At 42.1% G+C, this 22,452-nt stretch overlaps 2 protein-coding genes across 2 annotated transcripts in view; one reads left to right on the top strand and one right to left on the bottom strand.

Annotated features, from left to right (window-relative positions):
- Positions 1-22,452, bottom strand: part of pcxb (pyruvate carboxylase b) — a 332,441-nt gene that overhangs the window by 82,608 nt on the left and 227,381 nt on the right. The gene's annotated exons all lie outside the window — the stretch shown is intronic.
- The window catches only part of LOC308402594 (leucine-rich repeat and fibronectin type-III domain-containing protein 4), a 36,798-nt gene continuing 33,761 nt past the window's right edge, over positions 19,416-22,452 (top strand). The window contains exons 1-2 of the mRNA XM_080891554.1: positions 19,416-19,963; positions 20,913-21,724. The gene's annotated coding sequence lies outside the window, so the exon portion shown is untranslated. The remainder of the gene's footprint in view (positions 19,964-20,912; positions 21,725-22,452) is intronic.

The raw sequence follows: 22,452 nt of genomic DNA, 5'->3' as shown, positions 1-22,452 counted from the left end.
TCTGTATAAAAGACACCTGTCCACAGCCTCAAACAGTCAGACTCCAAACTCCGCCATGGCCAAGACCAAAGAGCTTTCGAAGGACACCAGGAAAAGTATTGTAGACCTGCACCAGACTGGGAAGAGTGAATCTACAATAGGCAAGCAGCTTGGTGTGAAAAAATCAACTGTGGGAGCAATCATCAGAAAATGGAAGACATACAAGACCACTGATAATCTCCCTCGATCTGGGGCTCCACGCAAGATCTCATCCCGTGGGGTCAAAATGATCATGAGAACGGTGAGCAAAGATCCCAGAACCACACGGGGGGACCTGGTGAATGACCTCCGTAAGAAGCATTTGAAAGTCCTGGAGTGGCCTAGCCAGTCTCCAGACCTCAACCCCATAGAAAATCTGTGGCGGGAGTTGAAAGTCCGTGTTGCTCGGCGACAGCCCCAAAACATCACTGCTCTCGAGAAGATCTGCATGGAGGAATGGGCCAAAATACCAGCTACTGTGTGTGCAAACCTGGTAAAGACCTATAGTAAACGTTTGACCTCTGTTATTGCCAACAAAGGTTATGTTACAAAGTATTGAGTTGTATTTTTGTTATTGACCAAATACTTATTTTCCACCCTGATTTACGAATAAATTCTTTACAAATCCTACCATGTGGATTCATGGATTTTTTTTCCACATTCTGTCTCTCACAGTTGAAGTGTACCTCTGGTGCAAATTACTGACCTCTGTCATCATTTTAGGTGGGGGAACTTGCACAATCGGTGGCTGACTAAATACTTTTTTGCCCCACTGTATAAATCCAATAGAAGTAATGACTTATCATTACGTCTACCTCACTACTTATGATTTATCTACGCCATGCATGGACCAAACTATGATCTGAATAAACAGGAAAAAAGAAAAATGGAAGACATAGAAGCTCTGGGAAAAAGCTACAAAGCATTTCTAAAGACTTGAATGTCCATCAATCCACATTTAGACAAATTGTCTACAAATGAAGGAAATTAGGCTGCTATTGGCATTCTCCCTAGGAGGGGGCATCCTTCAAAGACTACACAAAGAGAACAATGTGCAATCCTCAAACAGGTTAAAAGAACTAAATGGTAACAGCGAGAGACCTTGTAAAACGTGGAAAAAGGTAGATGATGAACCCATTTCTCCAAGAACACACTCGAGCACTCTTAAGTTACAATACTTACCAAAGTCAAACTTTCTGACAAAAATACTTTGGGCTGCTCTCTTTTTCACAAAGGCCCGCCACAGTGGGTAGCTCCACATATGATTTAGCAGATTTTTTTATTAATAGTATTTATTTTATTTCTATTTATTTATACATACACCAGATGCACTCCCTGACACAAACCCACCTACATGGATCAACCCGGGGATCTTTTGCTCGTTAGGCGAATGTGTAAACCACCACACTGTGGAGATGACTTTTAGACACAAATACACAATTTCTTTGGGGGGGAAAAGGCTGTGCTGCACACTAACAGAGGTACAGGGTGTACCACAGCTTGGGGCCTGGATGTCTTGCCACCATTGAGAGAACAATGGATTCCAAATCACAACAGCTACTACAGGAGAGTGTCGAGCAGCGGCTCAGCTGAACAGAATAGTTGATATTAGAGCTGGGCGATATGAGATTTTTTCATATCACGATATGTTTTTTTCATTTCAGGCGATAACGATATCTATCACGATATAAGCCAAATAACTATATTTGTAAGATTTAAATGTGCCGTTGCTCACAAGTAAAATGTGAAATAATCAGCAGCTTGTTTTTATTTAAATATTTATTTCCCATAATAAGTTCAACAGGGTAGATGTACTTAAGGAACATGAGACTTTTTCAGATAAATAAAGGCAAATATTGCAAACTACACAAAAGGCAGCCGCTAAAGCATTTAAGTTTCAAAATAGAACAAACGAAACAGACTAAATTGTCAATTCCACTTAGAAACAAAATATTAATTCTAAAAATAAATCTTAGTTTGTTTTACAGAAGAACAGACAAAACTGACTAACTTTTGTCAATATCAAATAAACTGAGAACTAAAAGGAAATTCTCAATCTCTCCTTGTTGTATAGCTGAGCTTTTCAAACAGTTTTAACAGTTACTTTAGTCTGACAAAAGCCGAATGACGAATTAGCGCTTCCAGTCAGAGACTGAGGCTACGTCCACACGTACACGGGTATTTTTGAAAACGGAGATTTTCCATTTTCGTTTTAAAAAATAATCCCGTCCACACATAAAGGCAGAAATGAAGGAAAACGCTGCTATGAACATGCCAAAGCAGCAGGTGGCGCTAGATTCCTAACCGTGCCTAAATGTTGGCCAATCAGAAGTCTAGAAGCCTCGGTGGGAAAAAGTAAACAAAGCTGGGGCATAGAAGCAGAACCGAGTCGTATGTGTGGAGGGACAGTAACTGTGTGTATATGTAAGCATTTAATATTACGTACCGGGACATTTATTCTCTCCTCATTTTCTTTCGCCGAAAATTGTTTTCTGACAAACCATCCTACTTTGGCAAAACGTCCTACCGTAAGTAGTTTATGCACATTTCTGCTGTCACAGAGTAATTCCAGGCCAATTTAAGTAGGTATGACGGTTTGCCACCTAACTTTGCCCATCAGAGTATACTTGTAGCTGTTATTAACAAAAGTAGGACGATTTGCCACTAAATTTTAGCCGTTTAAGTATGCTTGTAGGTGACATTCACAAAGGTAGGATGGTTTGGCACTTAATTTTACCCGTCAGAGTATGTGTCTAGCTGTTATTAACAAAGGTAGGATGATTTGCCACTGAATCTTAGCTGTTAAAGTATGCTTCTAGCTCAGATTAACAAAAGTAGGATGATTTGCCACTAAATTTTAGCCGTTTAAGTCTGCTTGTAGGTGACATTCACAAAGGTAGGATGGTTTGGCAGTTAATTTTAACCGTCAGAGTATTTTTCTAGCTAATATTCACAAAGGTAGGATGGTTTGGCACTGAATTTCGTGTTGTGCGCATGCGCAGAAACAACGGGTAGGATGGTTTGCCAGGTAGGATGGATTCCCAGAACACCGTCTTTCGTGCTTGGCTCTCCTACCTTTCCTAAGGTGATGCTCATAGTGCAGAAGCCGATGCTGCATTCACTTACACTCGGATATCTGAGCTTCACTGTGAAAACATGATCGTACATTTGATTGAATTTTATTGTTTTAGCTTCGGGGTGGCACCTGGGGTGGCCAGTCTGGTTGGGGCTGTGGCCCGTGCCCCCCCGCTGGATATGCCACTGAACTTCACACAATGATGTTAAATCAGTCAGTCTTGTCAGCTTTAACCAGTCAGTCAGTTCCCCATTCTTTTTTAAATTCTCACACACCAGAAACTCACAATCAGCTCACTCATTTAGGCCACAGACACGTTTTATTCAGTTTTCCTTCTTTCCCTTCATCATAAAACACGTGACATGTTGTCATGCACTTCACAAAACAAGTTTGTTCTTATGTGTTCAGTATTGTGTATCTGGGTGCAGGGTTCACTCGCACATCAAAACAGGAAACTCAGTGTTTTAGAGTCTCCAACACATCCCATTCACTTGTGCTAAAATTCAGTCACCTTTCCTTAATCTAATTATGATCAGCTAATTTGCATATCAGCTACCATCCCACCAAGTTGACAGGACAACAGAAATGCATGTTCAAAATGTTATCACAAAAATAGAATTTCCCTCATACAGTAAATTACTTGTGCTGCATCAGACAGAAAGCATCTCCCAATTTACTATATTAACAACTAAATTTATTGTCTGATCACTGGTTGTTCAAACCAGAATCTTTTTCCCCACAAAAGTTAAACTGTTGTCCTGCAGCCTACAGAGTTAATTTGTCAGCATTGGATAAATTCAGCATTTGGTAACAAGCTGATTTTCATTGCATGTGTGTGTGTTATTAGGCAGGTTTAATCGATGTCTGAGGAGCTGCATCTCCAGCAGAACATGTTGTTAAAGCTGCCTTTCCTACACACTTGTTTGCTATTATTTGATCTTTTTTTTTTTTTAAACTAATTTGCTATTAGTCCAATGGTCTTTGCATCACTTTTCATCACACTAAGTGACTTGGACAAGATGACAAGCAGAATCTCATGCTTAAGATGCCGTCTGGTCTTCATGAGTATCATTGTATGTGTATATGCATGTAGGGTTAGCATGGTTAATGCATTTTCTGTATGTTTTTGTGTTCCTCTGTCATCAAATTTTCATTATTCTCATCACTGCTTAAAACAACACACATCTCTCTGTTTTTTTTAAACTGTCCTTTTCTCCAAAACAGAAAGTAGCGTTACAGTTGTTTCAGACTGAGAAACACCAAACACTCTTCATGTTATCATTCATACTTCATCCACACAAATATTTTATTTCTTTTTGTCCACTGGGCAGGTGACCTGCAGAATCATGTCTGCCCCAGCTGGATACCTTTTCACACACACCGTGATGCCAGACACACTCACTTCTGCTTAGCGCACAATTTCACTTCATTCGTCAACGATCCACACACCACGTACTGCCCAATAAATACTTTGCAGTGTATTTCACCCTTGGACTTCTTTTACGTTTGCGGCAGGAAACGCGACTTACCCCAAAACCCAGGCTACGTGTACACAACAGATCACAGAATTCTAGTTTCTAGGTATGTGTCTGTGTGTATGCGTGTGCATGTGTGTGTGTGTTTGGGCGTGCGTGTGCATGTGAGTGTGTGTTTGGGCGTGCGTTTGTGTGACCTCCTGGGCCCTGTTTCAGGAAGCCGGTTTAGAAAACTCAGAGTGAAAAACGATACGCAGGGTTGAGTAACCCCGAACTGTCCAACTCGGAATATTCGGTTTCAGAAAGGCTGATAACAATTAGTTCAATCAACGCGGAGTTGCTTTAACCCCAAGTGAAGCGCGCGGACGAGGATACATAAAGCCCTGATAAGCGGAGCACAGATTAAGCGAGTCACCATGGAGACGGAGGGAAAGAAGGCGCGGTCAACGTATCTTACAGCGCTTGAGGCCGAAATTCTGATGGCAGCATATGCCGATAACATGCAAATTCCGCGGAAAAAAGTAACACAGCCTCAGCTGCGAAAGAAAGGGAGCATGCATGGCAAAACATAGCCGACAGAGTCAATGCGTGAGTGTTAATTTAAACATTGATCTAGGGATTTCCACCCATTTAACACGTTATTTTATCATATGTTATTTTATTTGTTATTTTATACATTTTATTTTGTGATGTGATGTGAGCGCAGGTGCAACCCAACAGGCCCCAAACGTGCCTGGCAGCAAGTAAAAATGAAATATAAAAATATAGTCCAAACAGGTAAGGTGTAATTGTATTATGAGCCATAGTGCTTGGTCTGTTTGTCCCATGTAAATCAATTGCAGTTAGAGGCTACATTAATTTTCTTTCTGTAAGCACTTATTGAAATTATCTGAGCACATTACAAGTACATATTTGCTTACTCTGTATGCTCAAATGTGACCCGTTATAGCCAACAGAAAAAAAGCGGAGGCCCGAAAAACAGGTGGGGGTCCTCCACCACCACCACTCACAGAGGCTGAGCAGTTGGCCCTCAGCCAAAACAGTGGGCGCCCTGTGGCCGAAGGCATCTCTGCGGGGACATCCTCTGAGTCAATAACCCCGCAAGACACAAGTGCCTACATAAGGGGTAAATTCAAAATAATACATGATGTGCATACATCCTTTCTTCACAGTCACCTTTGCAGTGCTACTCATTCATTTGATAAACTCTTTACCATAATGAATTATTTTGTAGTGAAGTTATTTCCCTACTGAGTTTGCCTTCCCTCAGTCTTGGTTGTCTTTGAGAGCATAATGACAATGAAGTGTAAGGTGATTGGTATGTTTGTTAATTGCCATTTGGTCCCTTGTAAGTTATAAGTGACCTGTATAAACCTCATATTCTATCAGTTGATGGTGGTGGTGTACTGCATCTGGTGCAGCCTCCTGTTGAGCCAGACCAACATGCAGTTGTGAGTAATACTCCACAGATTATATGAGTTTACAGTAGAACAGCAATGTTGTCTATTTCTTTACTACAGGAAAATAATGAAGAAACATTGACAGCTGTTACAGAGGAGGAAGCAACAGAGACACTTTATGAGGTTTACATCTTTTAATACTTTGTGTACAGGAAACACAGGCGACCAATAAAGCCAGTTGAACAAAAAATCTGTTTATTCTTCTTTCAACATGTTGAGGTGATGGGTCAAAAGAAATGATTGTGACATATGGTGTCTCTGACTGCTCTTCCATCTTGTATGTCCGTGCGAGGGTCAGGATGTTCATGGTTTGGATCACTGCTGATGTTTGGTTCAGAAGGACAGTGTTCTCCTCTAATTGTGGCAATGTTGTGAAGAATCACACATGCCACAATAATGTCACATGCCCTTTCTGGGGTGACCCTGAGTCTTTGCAGGCACTGGAACCGGGCCTTAAGCATTCCGATAGTCATTTCAACTCTGGCTCTTGTCCTGCAATTAGCCAGATTATATCGCTGCTGTGGGCCCGGTTCAGGGTCAGGGTAAGGGGTAAGCAAATAGGGTAAACATGGATACCCCCTATCACCAAGCAAGTAGCCAGTGAACTCTCCTAAGACAGAAGGATACACTTCAGTTCAAATGTCCCTGAAGCAATTGGTCTTTATATATTTTACAGTATTCTCAACTCACCATGTCCAAATTTTGTGCTCAGTGTACATTCACGGAATATTTGTGAGTCATGGACAGAGCCTGGCCACTTGGCTTCCACATTTGTGATAATGTTGGCAGCATCACATATGATCTTCACAGTGCAGAGAACACAAATTAGCATCCATTACTATAATGAAATAATTTGTTAGTTTGAAATGCTACAGGGAACTATGTACCTGTACATTAATGCTGTGGAAAGACTTCCTGTTCACATAGTCTCCTTCATTTACTGGAGGAGCAATGATTGGAATGTGAGTGCCATCTATACAGCCAATCACGCCTGGGAACCGTGAGAATAAATGTAAGATTTAAGTAGTAGTTCAAGTATCACCACATCATGAATTAAGTTTTGGTCATCCTGATACCTGCAATTTTGTGGCATCCCTCTTTGATGAATCTTGTGGGTCTATGACCGGGGAACACCACAAACGAGTACAGGAGACGTTTCAGTGCAACTGTAACATTCCTGACTGCCCGACAGACGGTAGCCTTGGAAACGTGCTCAGCGTCACCAATATTATACAGAAAGCTCCCGTTTGCAAAGAAACGGAGTGCGATACAAATAATATGCAATGAACTGTTGAAATCTCCCAATTCTTTGAATCTTTGGGCTGAAGGAGGGACAATACTCGGTGTATCAATGCTCAATCAACAATCCTTTATTTCCATACAATTCAACAGTCAGAGCATTACAACGTCCGGACGGGAGAGATGCTACCAGAGGGTCAGGCACATGTCTCAAAATGGTGACGGGTTGCTCAGCTTTTTATAGTCTCTAGTGGCCCCCAGCTAGTCGTAAAAGCCAAAACATCACATTTTTTCTCTGTTACAGCGCCTAAGTTATGACCTCGGCAGTTGTTTCTCTGCTTTCTGTAAGGTGGGGGTGTGGAATGTGGTCTATCTATCTCCCCTGTCTTTAGACACAGAGTCTCCTGCTTACAACCTTCTCTTCATGATTCAACAATTAAGCATGTCAAGAAAACAGTGTAACACATTCCCAGCAGATCAAGGATACAGAGTGATGCACATTTATCTAATGAACTAATATGTGAATATGTTCTGTTAACTCAAAAGTATAATGAGAACTAAACTACATACAGCTCACACACTCTATATTAAAGGGTATAATGTGATCTACAGCAGTATTCTAATTCACCTACTTTGATTACATATATAAGGTAACATATAATAACAGAATAATCTAATAGAACTGAGAGCATGTCCGCGATGTGTCACATGAGCAATATTAGGCCTGAGGATGTTATTCAAATAAATTATAGATTGTGCTGAAAAACGGTAACGTTCACACAGAAAATCATCAGGAAATGATAAAATCAATCAATCAATCAAAATTTATTTATATAGCACATTTTTAAGACCGAAGTACACCAAAGTGCTTTCCATTAAAATCGCAGTACAAATAAAATCACAATAAAATATAAATTACAAATATATAAAATATAAGATAATTACATAATCTAAATACAGAGCCAGATGTAAATTACCCTAATTCGCCTTAAATGCCAGATCAAACAAATACGTTTTTAAACGTGATTTAAAAGACTGAATGGAATCTGACGCGCGAATATGAAGAGGGAGAGTATTCCATAGCCTGGGTGCAGCAACGGCAAAGGCACGGCCTCCTCTGGTCTTCAGCCGAGACCTAGGTTGCACCAAGAGCAGTTGGCCCGATGATCTTAGTGCTCTCTGAGGGCTGTACAGACAGAGGAGATCAGCTAAGTAGTCAGGTGCCATATTGTTCAAAATTTTATAAGTAAACAATAGAATATTAAAATCAATTCGATATTTGATAGGAAGCCAGTGTAAATTTTTCAGAACAGGGGTGATAGAGTCAAACTTTCTAGTGCCGGTCAAGAGACGTGCTGCGGCATTCTGGACCAGCTGCAGACGCTGCAGAAGAGAAGATTGTAGACCCAAGTAGAGAGAGTTACAATAGTCCAGTCTTGACATAATGAAAGCATGGATGAGTTTCTCCATATCTTTGTGTGGTATGTAGGGTTTAGCCTTAGAGATTAGGCGTAGTTGATGAAAGCTAGTTTTTACCACATTAGAGACCTGTTTGTCAAGTTTGAAGGAACTATCCATGAAAACTCCAAGATTCCTGGCAGTATCAGTAAGGTAGTTAGCAACAGGCCCAAATGTGTCAGTCAATTGTCCCAGAGGCATATTTTGGTCAAAAACAATAATTTCTGTCTTCTTTCCATTTAAAGTAAGATGTAAATGTCCAAACACGCTCTAATCACTCTCTCCCGGCGGAGAGCTCTGCGGAGAATTTGGGCTTCAACATCTACTGGCTCTTCAAGGAAGGAGCACGCCATGTCTGACACTTCCTACAGTCAGGTTTCCGACAAAGGGGCGGAGAAGGTCAGGGTTAGTTGAAGTAAACCTGCTAGGGGGCAGGTTAGCTTCACGGAGTGTGTCGTCATAGTAACTCACTCAGAATTAATCTAAACTCGCTTTGTGAAACCGAAAACCCAGAGTTTTCGTTAACTCAGCGTATACTTACTCAGAGTTTGCACTAAACCGGCTTCCTGAAACAGGGCCCAGGTCGTCTGTTGTTTCACACCATGTTTCCAGGTCGCATGTATTCATGTCCAGGTTTGTTCATGTCAGGGTTCTTCATGTTGTGTTTTAGTTCACCCAGTTTAGGTTAAAGTTTAGTTTTGCATCAGTTTGCCTTGCCCCTTTCTTTGTACCCTTCTATCAGCCTTATTGAACTTCTGGAGTGATGATGTCCTATGACATCATCACTCCATAAGCCAATGAGATTATCACATGACAGTTTTGAATGGGGATATTTCTTTTGAACTGTTTTCAATTTAATGTAATATTTAAGTGTTTCTTAGTTTTAGACTAGCTGGTTAGTCTATTTCAACGTTTTAAACCATGTCCCAGGGTTTTTACTTCACCATTGATGGGGTTTTAACAAGCAAATAAAAGACAGAGCTTAACTCTGTAAAGATTAGATGAAAAATACTCAAAGGATAAATTCAATTGGTTTATTATTTTCTTACATAAGTTGAAAAAAGTAAAACAAGTAACTACAGAAACAACAAAAGAAAAGTTAAACAAGCAAATAAGTAAATGAAGGGGGGAAAGGAGGAGGGGAGGAAACCCCAACAACCCCCTCTGAGCAAGCACGAGGCGACAGTGGGGAGGAAAAACTGCCTTTTAACGGGCAGAAACCTCCAGCAGAACCAGGCTCAGGAGGGGGCAGTCAACTGCTGGGACTGGTTGGGGGGGGAGGGTGAAAAACGAAAAAAGATGAAGAAGGTGGAGAATATGTGTTAGGGGGGACAGGAGAGGTGCAAGGTAAGCTGGATCACAGGTGGAGGAGGACGAGGCTAAATCATCTGAATAAGCGGCAGAACCAGCCTTTTTTCTTCTTTTTCAGGTATTTTTCCATGAGCTCGTTCTCCAGGATAAGGGTTCTCAGCTGATCGTTTGTTTCTGCATTCTGCTGCTCGAGTTGCTGGCATCTTTGCTTCATTTCTTTTAAGGTTGCTTGTTTTTTTCTAAGCTTTTCTTGCTTTTTGTTGTGCATCTCTTCTAACAGCTCATTTTTTCTCTGGATTTCTTGACTCGTACGCTGCAGGTCTTCATGCATTTTCTCTTGTTGTTGCTTTTGTGCCTGCATTTCAATTATTTGGCTCTTCAAGTCACTGGACTTCAACAACATCTCCTTAATGACCTTTGAGTGTTTTCTCTTCATTCCATCAATCCTACACTGCATCTCTGAACATCGTTTTTCCAGTATTTCCTTTTCTCTTTCCAGTTCAGGTGTTTCATCACAAAGTTCTAGCAATTCTAGATTCCTTCTCTCAAAGTCCTGGATAATACGTTTTTCTTCTTCCTGTTGCTTTCTTTCTTCAAGAAGCTCTTTATTTTTGCGCTTTATTTGACCAAACCTGACTATCAGATTGTTGTACAATTTCCGTGTGGCTTTGAGTTTGTCCTTCATTTGTATTTCCTTTTCTCTTTTCAGTTGAAGTGTTTCCTCATTTTTTTTATTACAAAATTCTTGCAATTCTAGATGCCTTCTCTCAAAGTCCTGGATAATACGTTTTTCTTCTTCCTGTTGCTTTTTCTCTTCAAGAAGCTCTTTATTTTTGCGCTTTGTTTCACCACACTTGACTTTCAGATTGTTGTACAATTTCTGCATGGCTTTGAGTTCGTCCTGCATTTGTATTTCCTGTTCAGTCTTCTGTTGGTGGATTTTTTCAATTGTTTTCTCCGCTTCATTGAGCTTTCCTCGAAGCACCTGATTCTGTTTCTCAATGTTTTGGAGATCCCACTGTATCTCCTCAATATTAGCTTTCTTTCGTTGAAGCTGGGCAGATGTTTCTTTTAATTCAGCACTCTGTGTTCCTGATGAAAGAAAACGAGAAAAAATCTTCTCTCGTCCTTCATCAAACTTCACTCCCGAGCCCTCGTTGATCATTTTTATATCAGGCTGGCGTTGCTGTTTTTCTTCCAGGTCTTTATTTCGTGCTTCCAGTTGTCTGCACTTTTCCTCTAGTTGAAGCTTCTCTTCTTCAATTTGTTTAATTTTGTAATGTAGGTCAGATTTTTCCTTCTGACTTTCCTGTAATGCTCTTTGGACTGATAAGACACCATCCGTGGTAATTTCTCCTGAAGAGATTGGCCGCACAATTTCTCCTGGAGAGATTGGCCGGCCAGAACACAAAGGACAGGGAGCATAATCTTTTTGTCTTTGTTGGCCTTTTCGTGGAGGCATGTTGGAGCCCGTGCACAGTGACTCTGAAAAGGCTTAGAAATATTTCCAAATGTATCTCTGGTCGAACGTTTGAAGGCTGTGAACAAACTGATTAATTGCTGCTTCTGACCCCTATTTATAGACTTCAGATCAAAGGCAACAAAGTCCTTGTGACATCATCACTCCGTAAGCCAATCAGATTGTCACATGACATTTTAGAATGGGGATGTTTTGTTTTAAATTGTTTTCAAATGTAACTTTAGTGTTTCTTAGTTTAAGACCAGTTGGGCTAACACACCCCCCCCCATTTAGTTGATTCACATATTAATTGCCACAAACATGTCAATAATAAATTTTATGATAAATGTTTTTTCATTATCCTACTTTTATAAAAGGAAACATTATTTAAAGCAGCGGTCCCCAACCTTTTCTGCGCCACGGACCGGTTTATGCCCGACAATATTTTCACAGACCGGCCTTTAACCTGCAACCAAATCTGCAGCTCCATACAGCAATGTTACGACTTGGATTATATCTTATAACTCATAACTCTTATGTTAGCTCCCTCAGTAGCATACTGTCTGAAATATTCGACGGCTGCAATAATTCTTCAAGTGTTATTTTTTTCTTTGTATTCTAATTTCACCGAAGTTTACTAAACTCAACAAACTTAAACACTGCAGAGAGTAGAATTAACAGTAACAGTATTGTAGAAATTCATTTCACCGAAACAATAACGTGGCGCAGTGTGACGCATGCACCAGTTTATTGTATTTCCAGACTTGCTTTCGGCACAATTTACAGTGCACGCTACTCTGTTTTTGTCAGACTTGAAATAGCCGAAATACCTTCACACTACGGAACTTCTATGGCTCTTCCGTTTGACAATCTCTCCGGCGTTGGAACCATCATCTGTTTTCTCTTCGGTCACGCTCGGTTGATTTTTCTAGTCGGCACACTCATTTCCTCCATTACGCGCTGGCTCCATTACCCGCTGGCTGCTTCCCAAACAAACACACTGCGGCTTGGCACTTGTGCTGTACGTAACAAGTCACGCGACGTGACGCTGCGGCTGTGATTGGTTCGGCTCTGCGCTACTTAATTTGGATTGGCTGACCTTTTTTTTTTTTTTTTTTGAGGACAAGAGCTGCGAGGTCTATCGCGATAGCTTAATTTCTCTATCGAGTAAAAGTTATATCGCGATACATATCGTTATCGTTCTATCGCCCAGCTCTAGTTGATATATTAAAAAAAAATAAAGTTCATGTTTTGGAATGGCTAAGTAAGAGTTGTGACCCCAAACGAATTCAGATGCTGTGGCATGACCTGAGGCAGACTGTTCAAGACATCCCAGAAATACTGATGAACTCCAACTTGTTTTGTAGGGAGAAATCATCTAAAACTCTTCCAAGATTCAGTGCAAACATCTACAGGAGACATCTTATGTTGTGGCTGATGCTGATGAAGGAAGTGCTGCGAGTCATTTAATTGAAGAGATGACCTTATCCAGCCAGCGCTGGGTAATTACGGCGTGTGTTCAGTAAAGACATGAAAAGTCTACTGTTGTGTTCCTATTTTAGATGGCGTTTGCCTATAACTGTGACATAGGAGACAATCACGCAGCATTTAATGAGTCCAAGGGGTTCACAAATGTATCCACAATACACTCAGACACACACACACGCGCCTACGTTTCTAACACAGAACTAATGCCAAGAAACTGCAGCTTATTTCAGGGGAAACAATCAACAAACAAAATCTCATTTGCATTATTTTCATTTGCACCTCCCAGCTTTGTATTTTGACATTTAACAGCCTTTTCTAACAGGTCGCTGCATTTCTGTACAGACCCATTTGTGTAGTTCCCCCGCACACACAAAGTTAATAGTTGCCTCTTAACCACAGTTTGTAATTTCCACTTGTAAACTGCAGCAGCACACTTCATTAAAGCAACACACTCTTGGAAATATTCAGCTCGAATGTGCGATTCTTTTCTCTCACCAATTCGTTCCTAAAGTCATTTCTGTCCTGTGCCTGTACGTCTGAGTGCATTTGTCAGGGTTGTACGCATGAAGCAATATAGACAAATGAGGACCAGCATGTTTTTCCTCCCTCACACTGCATTTACTGCGGCTCATTGCTGGTAAACTGTCGACCAGGAGCAACTTGGAAATCATTTGGAGACACTATTACTAATGCAGGTGAAATAAATAAAAGAAAAATGACATGCAAACGGCTCCAGAGCAAAATTAGAAGATGATGTTGTGCGACTGTGTGTGTGTGTGTGTGTGTGTGTGTGTGTGTGTGTGTGTGTGTGTGTGTGTGTGTGTGTGTGTGTGTGTGTATGGATCTGTCCTTCTCTCTCATTATCCCCAGATTGAGACAAATAGAGGGGATCTTGCCCTTCGATCTAAACCTCTACACCATTTACCCTCACATCACAGCTGAGCAAGTGTGCCATGTGGGTTTCTGTGTGCATGTTTCATTTAGCCTTGTGAGAGGTGTGTGTGTCTAACACCAATGCTGTGTTTGCCACAGAGTCTGTGATATCGTGTTGTGATATCGCACGGTCATTTCAATCTGTGGGTGAAGGTGTGCATTCAGTCACGGATGTTCTCTGGATGTAGGTGCAACGCTTGTGTGTGTGAACAGAAGCATTTACCACACTGGTGATTATGCGCGACATGTTTGTGCACAGTGGTGCTCAATGAGCGCACTCGTTTGTGGGTTTCAGTGCTGCGTATATTTAGTCACTGTGTCTCACAATTTTCAGTGTGTATCACAAGCAGAAAGCAGGAGCTGATTTAAAGAAAAATTCCTGAACTTATTTAATAAGAGGATTAAGTACAAGTATGTGAAATCCACAATATATGTGGTGGCATATTTGTTGACCTGGAAGAAAAGACACAAGCATCTTGAATTGACTGGATTGGCGGTGGGTGCACTGATAAGGCAGTCACCGCAGGTATTTCAAGCTGGCCTAAGAAACACAGATTTTTTGAGATATTACAATTTATTAACATGTTACCCGTTTACCTGATCTGTCCACTTGTGTCCAATAATTACAGATTGTAGTAAGGGATCTGTCACTGCTGCATACGAGTCAAGTCAAGCATGTTTCAGTACTCTCTCAGTGGAATAACCTGAAAGAGCAAAATGAACTTCCTAGTTCCTCTCGCTTTGCCTCATCTCAGCCACTGTGTGCGCCTCTGACAGGCTCTTTGCATTACAGTGCTGCCACTCCTTGCTGTCCAGGCAAAATGATGAGCAATTTCCTGCTGCTGTGTCCTGTAGAGGAACAGATCGCTTAGATCCAGCTTATTTTAAAGTGCTTAAGAATGCCGGCAGTATGACTCACAGTCTACAGAAGAATGTATTTAAGACTTAAGGCTGCATTGAGAAAAAGAACCTAAACATGTGAAATGCATAAAACCTTTGCACCATAGTGTGAAATACTACAAAATCTAAATCATCAAGGGTGAAAATGGCTTTCAGTCCCCCCCCCCCCATCTCATTCAAAAACACACCTATATACTTGCTGGACGTGTTCTGCAGCTGCTGTCAAGGTTCCATATTTGATTCAAGCTGCACAGTGCTGACCAAACTTCACCTTTTCTCTTTGATGGTAGCCCACATCTACTCAATTGTTTAAGAAGAGCCAATCAGCAAAATCCTTTTAAGTCTGTTCTAACACTCTGTGTATTTGGATGCAGGATGAATTAGCAGATGGGGACCTGAGCAACCTTTACAAGGGAGAAATCATTGTGGTCAGATGGCAGTCGCATCTCTGAAAACAGCAAAGACTGTGGGCTGCTCTGAGTCAGCAGTGGCAGCTACTTGCTCATCTCTATAAAGAGATGGTAGCAAGCACGAATATGCATAACCTCTAGGCAGGGACACTGCTCTGTTTTTTTTTTTTTTTTATTGCACTGTGAGAAGTACTGACCAAATCTTTGAACACAGGAAAAGAGCAGAAAGTAAAAACAGGAAAGTCTTATTTAGCTTTATGGTGCTCGCATCTACATTAGATTTTGTTCGTCTTCTTCACAGCTCATTGCTTTCTGTCAATTTTGGAGAGGTGTGGATGTTCAAATACAAACTCCTTTGCTAAATCCAACATGCTGCTTTAATTTCCCGTCAGAAACAAATATGCAACTGATGGCACACACCACTAGTGAGTTGACCACTGAACCAAAAGAGAGACATCGATGGATGTGTTCAGCGGCGGGTCAGTAGGCCGACTCCCCTGCAACCGTTTTCACTTTGAGGGCTAATTTGGCCTGACCAAACCAGAACAGGTCTGGCCTCTTTCTGATTAAGTGCAGTGCTACTCAGAGTGAACTTCACATCCTGCCAATCTTTCTGCTTAGTTCTCAGTCCGAAGGAAAAAAAGACTTTCCCCTTGTGTGCTTTACTTTAACCAGATTGAGCTGTAGAAGCAGATGATCTGCTTAGGATGCACCTTCGCCCTACTTTATGTGAAAATGCATTGTATTTTATTCATAAGTGCACTGATTGTGGGATGTATATAAACCAACTTCTGTGCCAGTAATGAGAGTTTCTCCTGACTCACTTGATCCGTTAGCCAGCATTAGGTCATGTCATTTATTTCGTTCAGCAAGGTCGCTCGCTCCGGGAAGAGAACTGGGTGCTACAACACTAGAGGTTTGATTAATTGTGAATCAACGGGCCATCAACTGGCCGCTCTAAATGACTGGATGAAATAATATATCAAACATCCCCTTGCTGGACCTTCCTTTGAGGGAGGTTTGGCTTACAAAGTTAAAAATATGTTGGCCCAAAGCAGCAGGGAAAAAAAATAAATAAAAAGTCAAGAGGGAGAGATCAAGGAGCGACAGATATAAGAAAGAAAAAAAATGAATGATGGGGAGTCAAATGCTTGAAATGGAAATGAAGAAAGGAGATAAACAGGAAGGGGGCCATAAATTGTGAAAGATGAACAAAAAATTGAGTCTTGGGTTGAAATTTAGATACACGAAAAACCAATTCACCCATAACAGAACCACATCTCCATCCCTCGTCTCTTTCCTACCATCTCTCTCTGAAGTTTCATCTCCAGTGTGAGATTTTGTTGCAAAACAGAACTGCGCTTATGTGAAATTTGGGAGTGACTTAATTCCAACATCCAATAGCTCTGATGTTTTAGGTCCTGCCTTAGTAATGGGACACACACAGACACACATACACGCGCCCGAAGATGGTTTCCATTTCACGGCCGTTCCCAGCAGCTATCAGCGCGGCAGGGAAATCAAGCCCTCGACCACCGTTTGAAGTAGTATCAGCTGCACTCTCTCCTATCGCCTTCCTATCACTCCATCCAGCCCTCTCTTCTATCTCTCAGTAACCCCTCTCTTCCTCACTTATCTCCTTTATGCCCTCAGAGATCTTTGGCCCCTTCCCTACGTCCCCGTCCTCTCTCTCTTAATCATCATCGTCTGCTCCCGCTCTCATCCTGGTCCGACTGAGAATTGCTCGAGGCGGTAAAAACTTCGCTTCCCCTTGTCACACCAGCCGTCTTTTTTTCCTCCCCCATCTCTCCTTCCTTCTGTCCACCCAACCCTCCATCACATTTTGTGTAAAAATACCCCTACAACTACGAAATCCTGCAATTGCAGTTTGGAGATATCCGAAATATGTTTTATCAGTACTTCTCTATATATGACTGCACCACAATCTTTCAGGCCTGTTTTTTAACAGAAGGTGATCGGGCCTCATTGTATGCTTCAATCTATAGCAAACCAAAGAGACGCAGCATGCGGAACCTTAGCTTCTCTCCTAAGGTCTCTTATTTTGTCACACAACTACTTATGTCACTTTTATGTATACAATTAAGTGCTAATTATGCTTGCATTTGCATGGAGACCATCTGAAAATGTGCATTATTGCCCCCATTTGTGCAATTCACTCCTTGTATTTCCTTTCTCAGCAAGAAACACTTTGCAAACACACCTGCATGTAGTTAGTTTAACCCCATGGCTACTTTTTTCTAAATTTTGCAAAGTAAAAAAAATATATATTAAAAAGAAATTAAAAAAAAATCCCGGAACTCAGTAAGAGCTTCATACCTGGAAGGCCAAAATGAATAACTGTGCACACTGTGGAAAAGAGAAACCTGGGAGAACTTCTCCTTATTCTTTCCAGCATGCTGAAGTGAGATATAGAGAAAAAGGTTTTCTAGGCTTGCATGTAGAAATGTAAATGTGAGAGTAGATAACATGCATTAGATATCGCAATATCTCGATATCCATCTCTCTGTATCAATATCTCGATATCCATCTCTCTGTATATAGATATATATCGAGATATCTATAGATAAATAGAGCTCTATCTATAGATATCTATGACAGATATATCGAGAGAGAAATATCTCGATACATCTCCGTCTGTCTGTGTACATTCACTCGCTAATGCAAATATCTAAAGGTATGTGAAATATCTAATCCCATGATAGCAGCTGAATGCATTTAGAAAATGTGAACATGAAGAGCTGATCAAGTTCAACCCGAGCGTCAGAATGAGGAAGAAATGTGATTTAAGTGGCTATCAGTGTGCCATAGTGCTGGTGCCAGACAGGTTGGTCTGAGGATTTCAGAAACTGCTGAACTACTGGGATTTTCCCCACACAACCATCTCTAGGATTTACGGAGGATGGTCGGAAAAGGAGAAAATATCCGGTGAGCAGCAGTTCTCTGGGCAAAAATGCCTTGTTGATTCCAGAGGTCAGAGGAGAATGGCCAGACTATCTTAGCTGATGAGAAGGCAACAGTAACTTAAGTATCAGCTCATTATAACCAAGGCTGTAAACAAGCATAACAAATGCAGAAGAGCGTCTCTGAACACAACATGTGGAAGGTTGAAGCAGATCGGCTAAAGCAGCAGCAAAAAAACGACGATGGGCGACACTCTTAAGGTGAGAACAGGAAATTGAGGCTATTATTTACATGGACTCACCAAAATTGGACAACAAAAGAGTGTAAAAATGTTCATGAGCCTCAATCAGCTGTGACATTTGGATGGTCGGGTCACACTTGGACATAAACAGAAAGAAAAGCATGGATCCATCCTGCTTTGTACCAGCGGTTCAGGCTGCTGCTGTAACTGAGCATTGTTTAAACACTACAGCCCACCTGAGTACCTTTGCTGATCATGTCCATCCCTTATGATCAGTGCACCTATCTTCTGACGCCGCTCCCAGTAGGAAGAGACACGGTCACAAACTCAAGTCATCTAAAACTGGAGCTGGAGATTCCCCAACATGGATGTGCAGCTGACAAATCTGCAGCTACTGTGTGATGTCATCATGTCAATATAGACGTAAAATCTCTGAGGGACGTTTCCAGCACTTTTTAAAAAATCTAAGCTGTGAAGAATTGGGCAGCTATAAAGGAACAATGGGGCCAGTAAACTCCAACTCTGTGAAATGTAATGAAACAGAAGACTAATATTAAGGTATCTCAATTTTAATCATATTAGTAGTAAACCGCCTCATTAGTGCTCTTTGACCTTTGGCTTTATAACAAAGACGGGGTCCAGTACAGACACCTAACTGGTGGGAGGGGGCAATGCGTGCCAAATCCTTATTCTGTGCATTTCCTATATATAGAATAACAAATCCCACCAATGGACTAAAAACAACACGGTGCCACATCTACATCTGAGCACACATTTTTCTGAAAGTGCATCCTTTTACTTATTTTAAATTAACTACATTGAGCCAGTGTAGGTCGTTGTCATCACTCTTCTTCCTCATTGTTAGTCTCCCACATTCTCCATCCCCAACTCCTCATCTTGGCTCTTCCTCCTCCTATAGCACATCTTCCGTCTCTTTTCCTCCTTCCTCTCCCCCCACCCCTCTACACCTCAGCCCTGTATTTGTCCTGCTCCTCATCTACATGCCTCTCTCTTGTGCACACACTCTCTCAGTCTGATGCTTGACGCTGCCGGAGACCGATCACAGCGCTTTCCTTTGCTGCTCGATGAGAAACCCACACTTCTTCCCCAGATAAGGACAAAAGAAAAGAAGATGAGATGCAGACAAATGGGAAAAAACAAAATCAAGAGTCAAGTGACTCTGTGGAAGCAGGACAAGTAAAAGAAAGATCCCTTCCTGAGGAGAGAAGAGATTTCTAAAAATACAAGCCAGCTTACTCTCTGGATTCTGTTATTTTCTCTCTCCCTTCTTTGTCCCCTCCTTCATTCAGTACCTGTTCTGTGGGATTAACATGACTTAAAATTCAATCAGCCTACAGCCCTGACGGAAGAGCGACAGAGGAGGCAGACAGAGCGCTGCAGCTGTCGACCGAGTGAGGGGACGACCAACGGGAGAGAGAGAGGCAGACGAAGAGAGAGATAGAGAGAGAGAGAGATGGGTGTTTTTCCACGGAGCTGAGAGAGCGAAAGCCGCGGAGACGGAGAAATGTGACGGCTTCAGGAGTCATGGTGGTGGAATGATCCGGAAAACGAGGTTAGTAAATACATCTTTTTTTCTCACAGAGGGCAAAACAGGGGTGAAAGATGCTAGATGAAGATGAAAGAACAATGAGACGACTCGAAAAACAGAAAAATAGCTCTACTGTGCTTTTGAAGTAGCAAAGTGCGCACAGGAGGAGAAGAGGGAGAAACTGGAACGAAAAGAAATGAATTGCAGATAATAAAAATTAAATGTAAAAAAAAAAAAAAATCCAGTGGGCTTGTAACATACATGTAGCTGCGGCACTAACATATAGATGCACACTGAAAGGAACACACTCGCCGAGAGACACTGACAGAGTGCAAAGATTTAAAGCACGATAATGAGATTGCTTTCTTAAAAGGTGCCGGTTTGATTGACAGGCCAGAGAGTGGAGGCGGGTGGACTTTTGAACCGTCTGACATTCGTGCCACTGATCAATAGACCAGTTGTTTTATTAGGCTCAGTGTGTGTCTGTGCGTGAGATTCGAAGACAGAGCAAGTGAACGGAGAGATGCAGAGGCTGTGCGTGCTTGCAGAGAGTATCGCTGCATGGCTACTTGGATCCGTGCGCCAGCATGTGTAAATGTGTTGCATGACTGTGTGCGTGCTGAGTGCATTTGTGAGCGCAAAAATCATCCATTGCAGCCTACCGAGAAGTGCTAAGAGGGTCTCGGAGCTATCGATTCCCTCTGACTGACAGGTGAGAGATAGAGAGGGAGTGTGGGAAACCGAGGGAGAAAGAAATGAGGGGTGGCAAGTTGAGGAGGGGGCCGTAAGAGAGGCGTGAGTGACAGAAGTTGTGGAAACAGGGAGGTGTGGAGGCATCAGAGGGAAAAGGGAGGTCAGCAGGGTGGAGCAGCGAAAGGCTGATTTATAATTTATGATGCACACAAAAGGAGTTTTCAAAATGGAGCACATGCACAGTACACACTGCATTTACACTACGTCTCTCTCGTTTTAGGTTTTCCAGCCATCTCCCAGGTTACTCCCAAACCACCTTTTCTGCACTTGCCTCCAAGGTCATCAACAAACGGCTAATTCAGCGTGGGAGAACAAATGCAGCAGCGAGTGTAGAAGAGCCCCGAGACACACCGGAGACCGCTCCTGGAAGTGAGGGACAAGAGGAAGGCGTGAAAAGAATCAAAACCGAGCGTGTACAAGAACGAAGAAAGGACCAGATGAATGAATAAAAGAAAAGGGGAGCTGAGAGTGGAGGCAAAAAAAGGAGCAAAGGGAGGGTGATGGAGGAGAGAGGTGGTGAGAAGGGGAGGTGAAGACTACTGCTTGGATTCTTACTTGACTGAACTGCTTGAGACAGAAAAGTTGAACCCAGCCATGAGGAAATCGTATCAAGATGCCATAAATAGGATTTTAAGCAAAGTGGATTCCTGGATTTTTTTTCCAAACCCGAGTCTCTTTTTCGGAATACTGCGCCAGGATTGAGCGAGTAATTCAGGATTTCCCAGGTTTTCTTCATCTATAGAAGCCTAAGAGGATATCGTGGGATTGGAATTTCTCCAACTCTCTGGTTGTCTGACACTGACCTATATCCGTCTCCTTTTGATGTGTGTGGGGATGTGTGAGTGTGGAGTGGAGTAGGACAGGTTTCAGTGCAAGCACACAATAACCTCCCACCCCCCTGTGCTGGCTCAGAATAAGTAGAAACACCTGGGGCAAGATCTGTGCAACATACACACACACAAACACACACACCCTCAAACCAGGATAACATGTGGAGCTGATTCGGATTATAGAGCCGCACAGACGGAAAAGGTAATGTCCATGCAATTCCACACACACACACACACACACACACACACACACGGAAAATCTATATCTGCATGGCTAGCTCTCTTGTGCTGAATCATTGAGTAAATCAATGCAGTGCACACCAGCACTCACTGAACTGGGAACTCAGAGCTCTGTGCCCCTCTCCCTCTCTCTCCCACCCCCCCACACACACACACACACACACACACACACACACACACACACACACACACACACACACACACACACACACACACACACACACACGACTACAAAATGAACAAAAGTGCATTCAGAAGTTAGAAGTAGTGTCAAATCTACCACTTGGCACCAATTTTAAACTTTTCTTATCATCCTTGTATTCTTTTCACATCCTTTTTCACTCTACCCTCCCATTGAGAATCTGTGTGTGTCTGAGTGTCAGCCAGCCGTCTTGCATCACATTACCTACTAGGTGTGTCTCAGCTTGGCTTTCATCACCTTGCCTTTATGTAATCTCACCTGGCGTGCTGTGTGTGTCTGTGGGGTTGACTGTGTGTCTGTGGTGTCAGCAGCAGCAGTCTAAGCAGCACAGATCCGTACTAACCTCCCTTCGTTTGGGGCTTTTTACGTAAGCTTTGCCTGCGTGCGCACACAAACGCGCAGATTTGGCACACTGACACGGGAGATCAGACAGACTGGGCAGACAAGGATAAGAGGGCGATGAGAAAGAAACGGAGAAGGGAGAGAGG

The sequence above is a fragment of the Rhamphochromis sp. 'chilingali' genome (genome assembly GCF_963969265.1).
Source record: "Rhamphochromis sp. 'chilingali' genome assembly, chromosome: 1".
Taxonomy (NCBI): Eukaryota; Metazoa; Chordata; class Actinopteri; order Cichliformes; family Cichlidae; genus Rhamphochromis; species Rhamphochromis sp. 'chilingali'.
The sequence above is the reverse complement of the archived record's forward strand: the minus strand, read 5'-3'. Positions and strand labels throughout refer to the sequence as shown.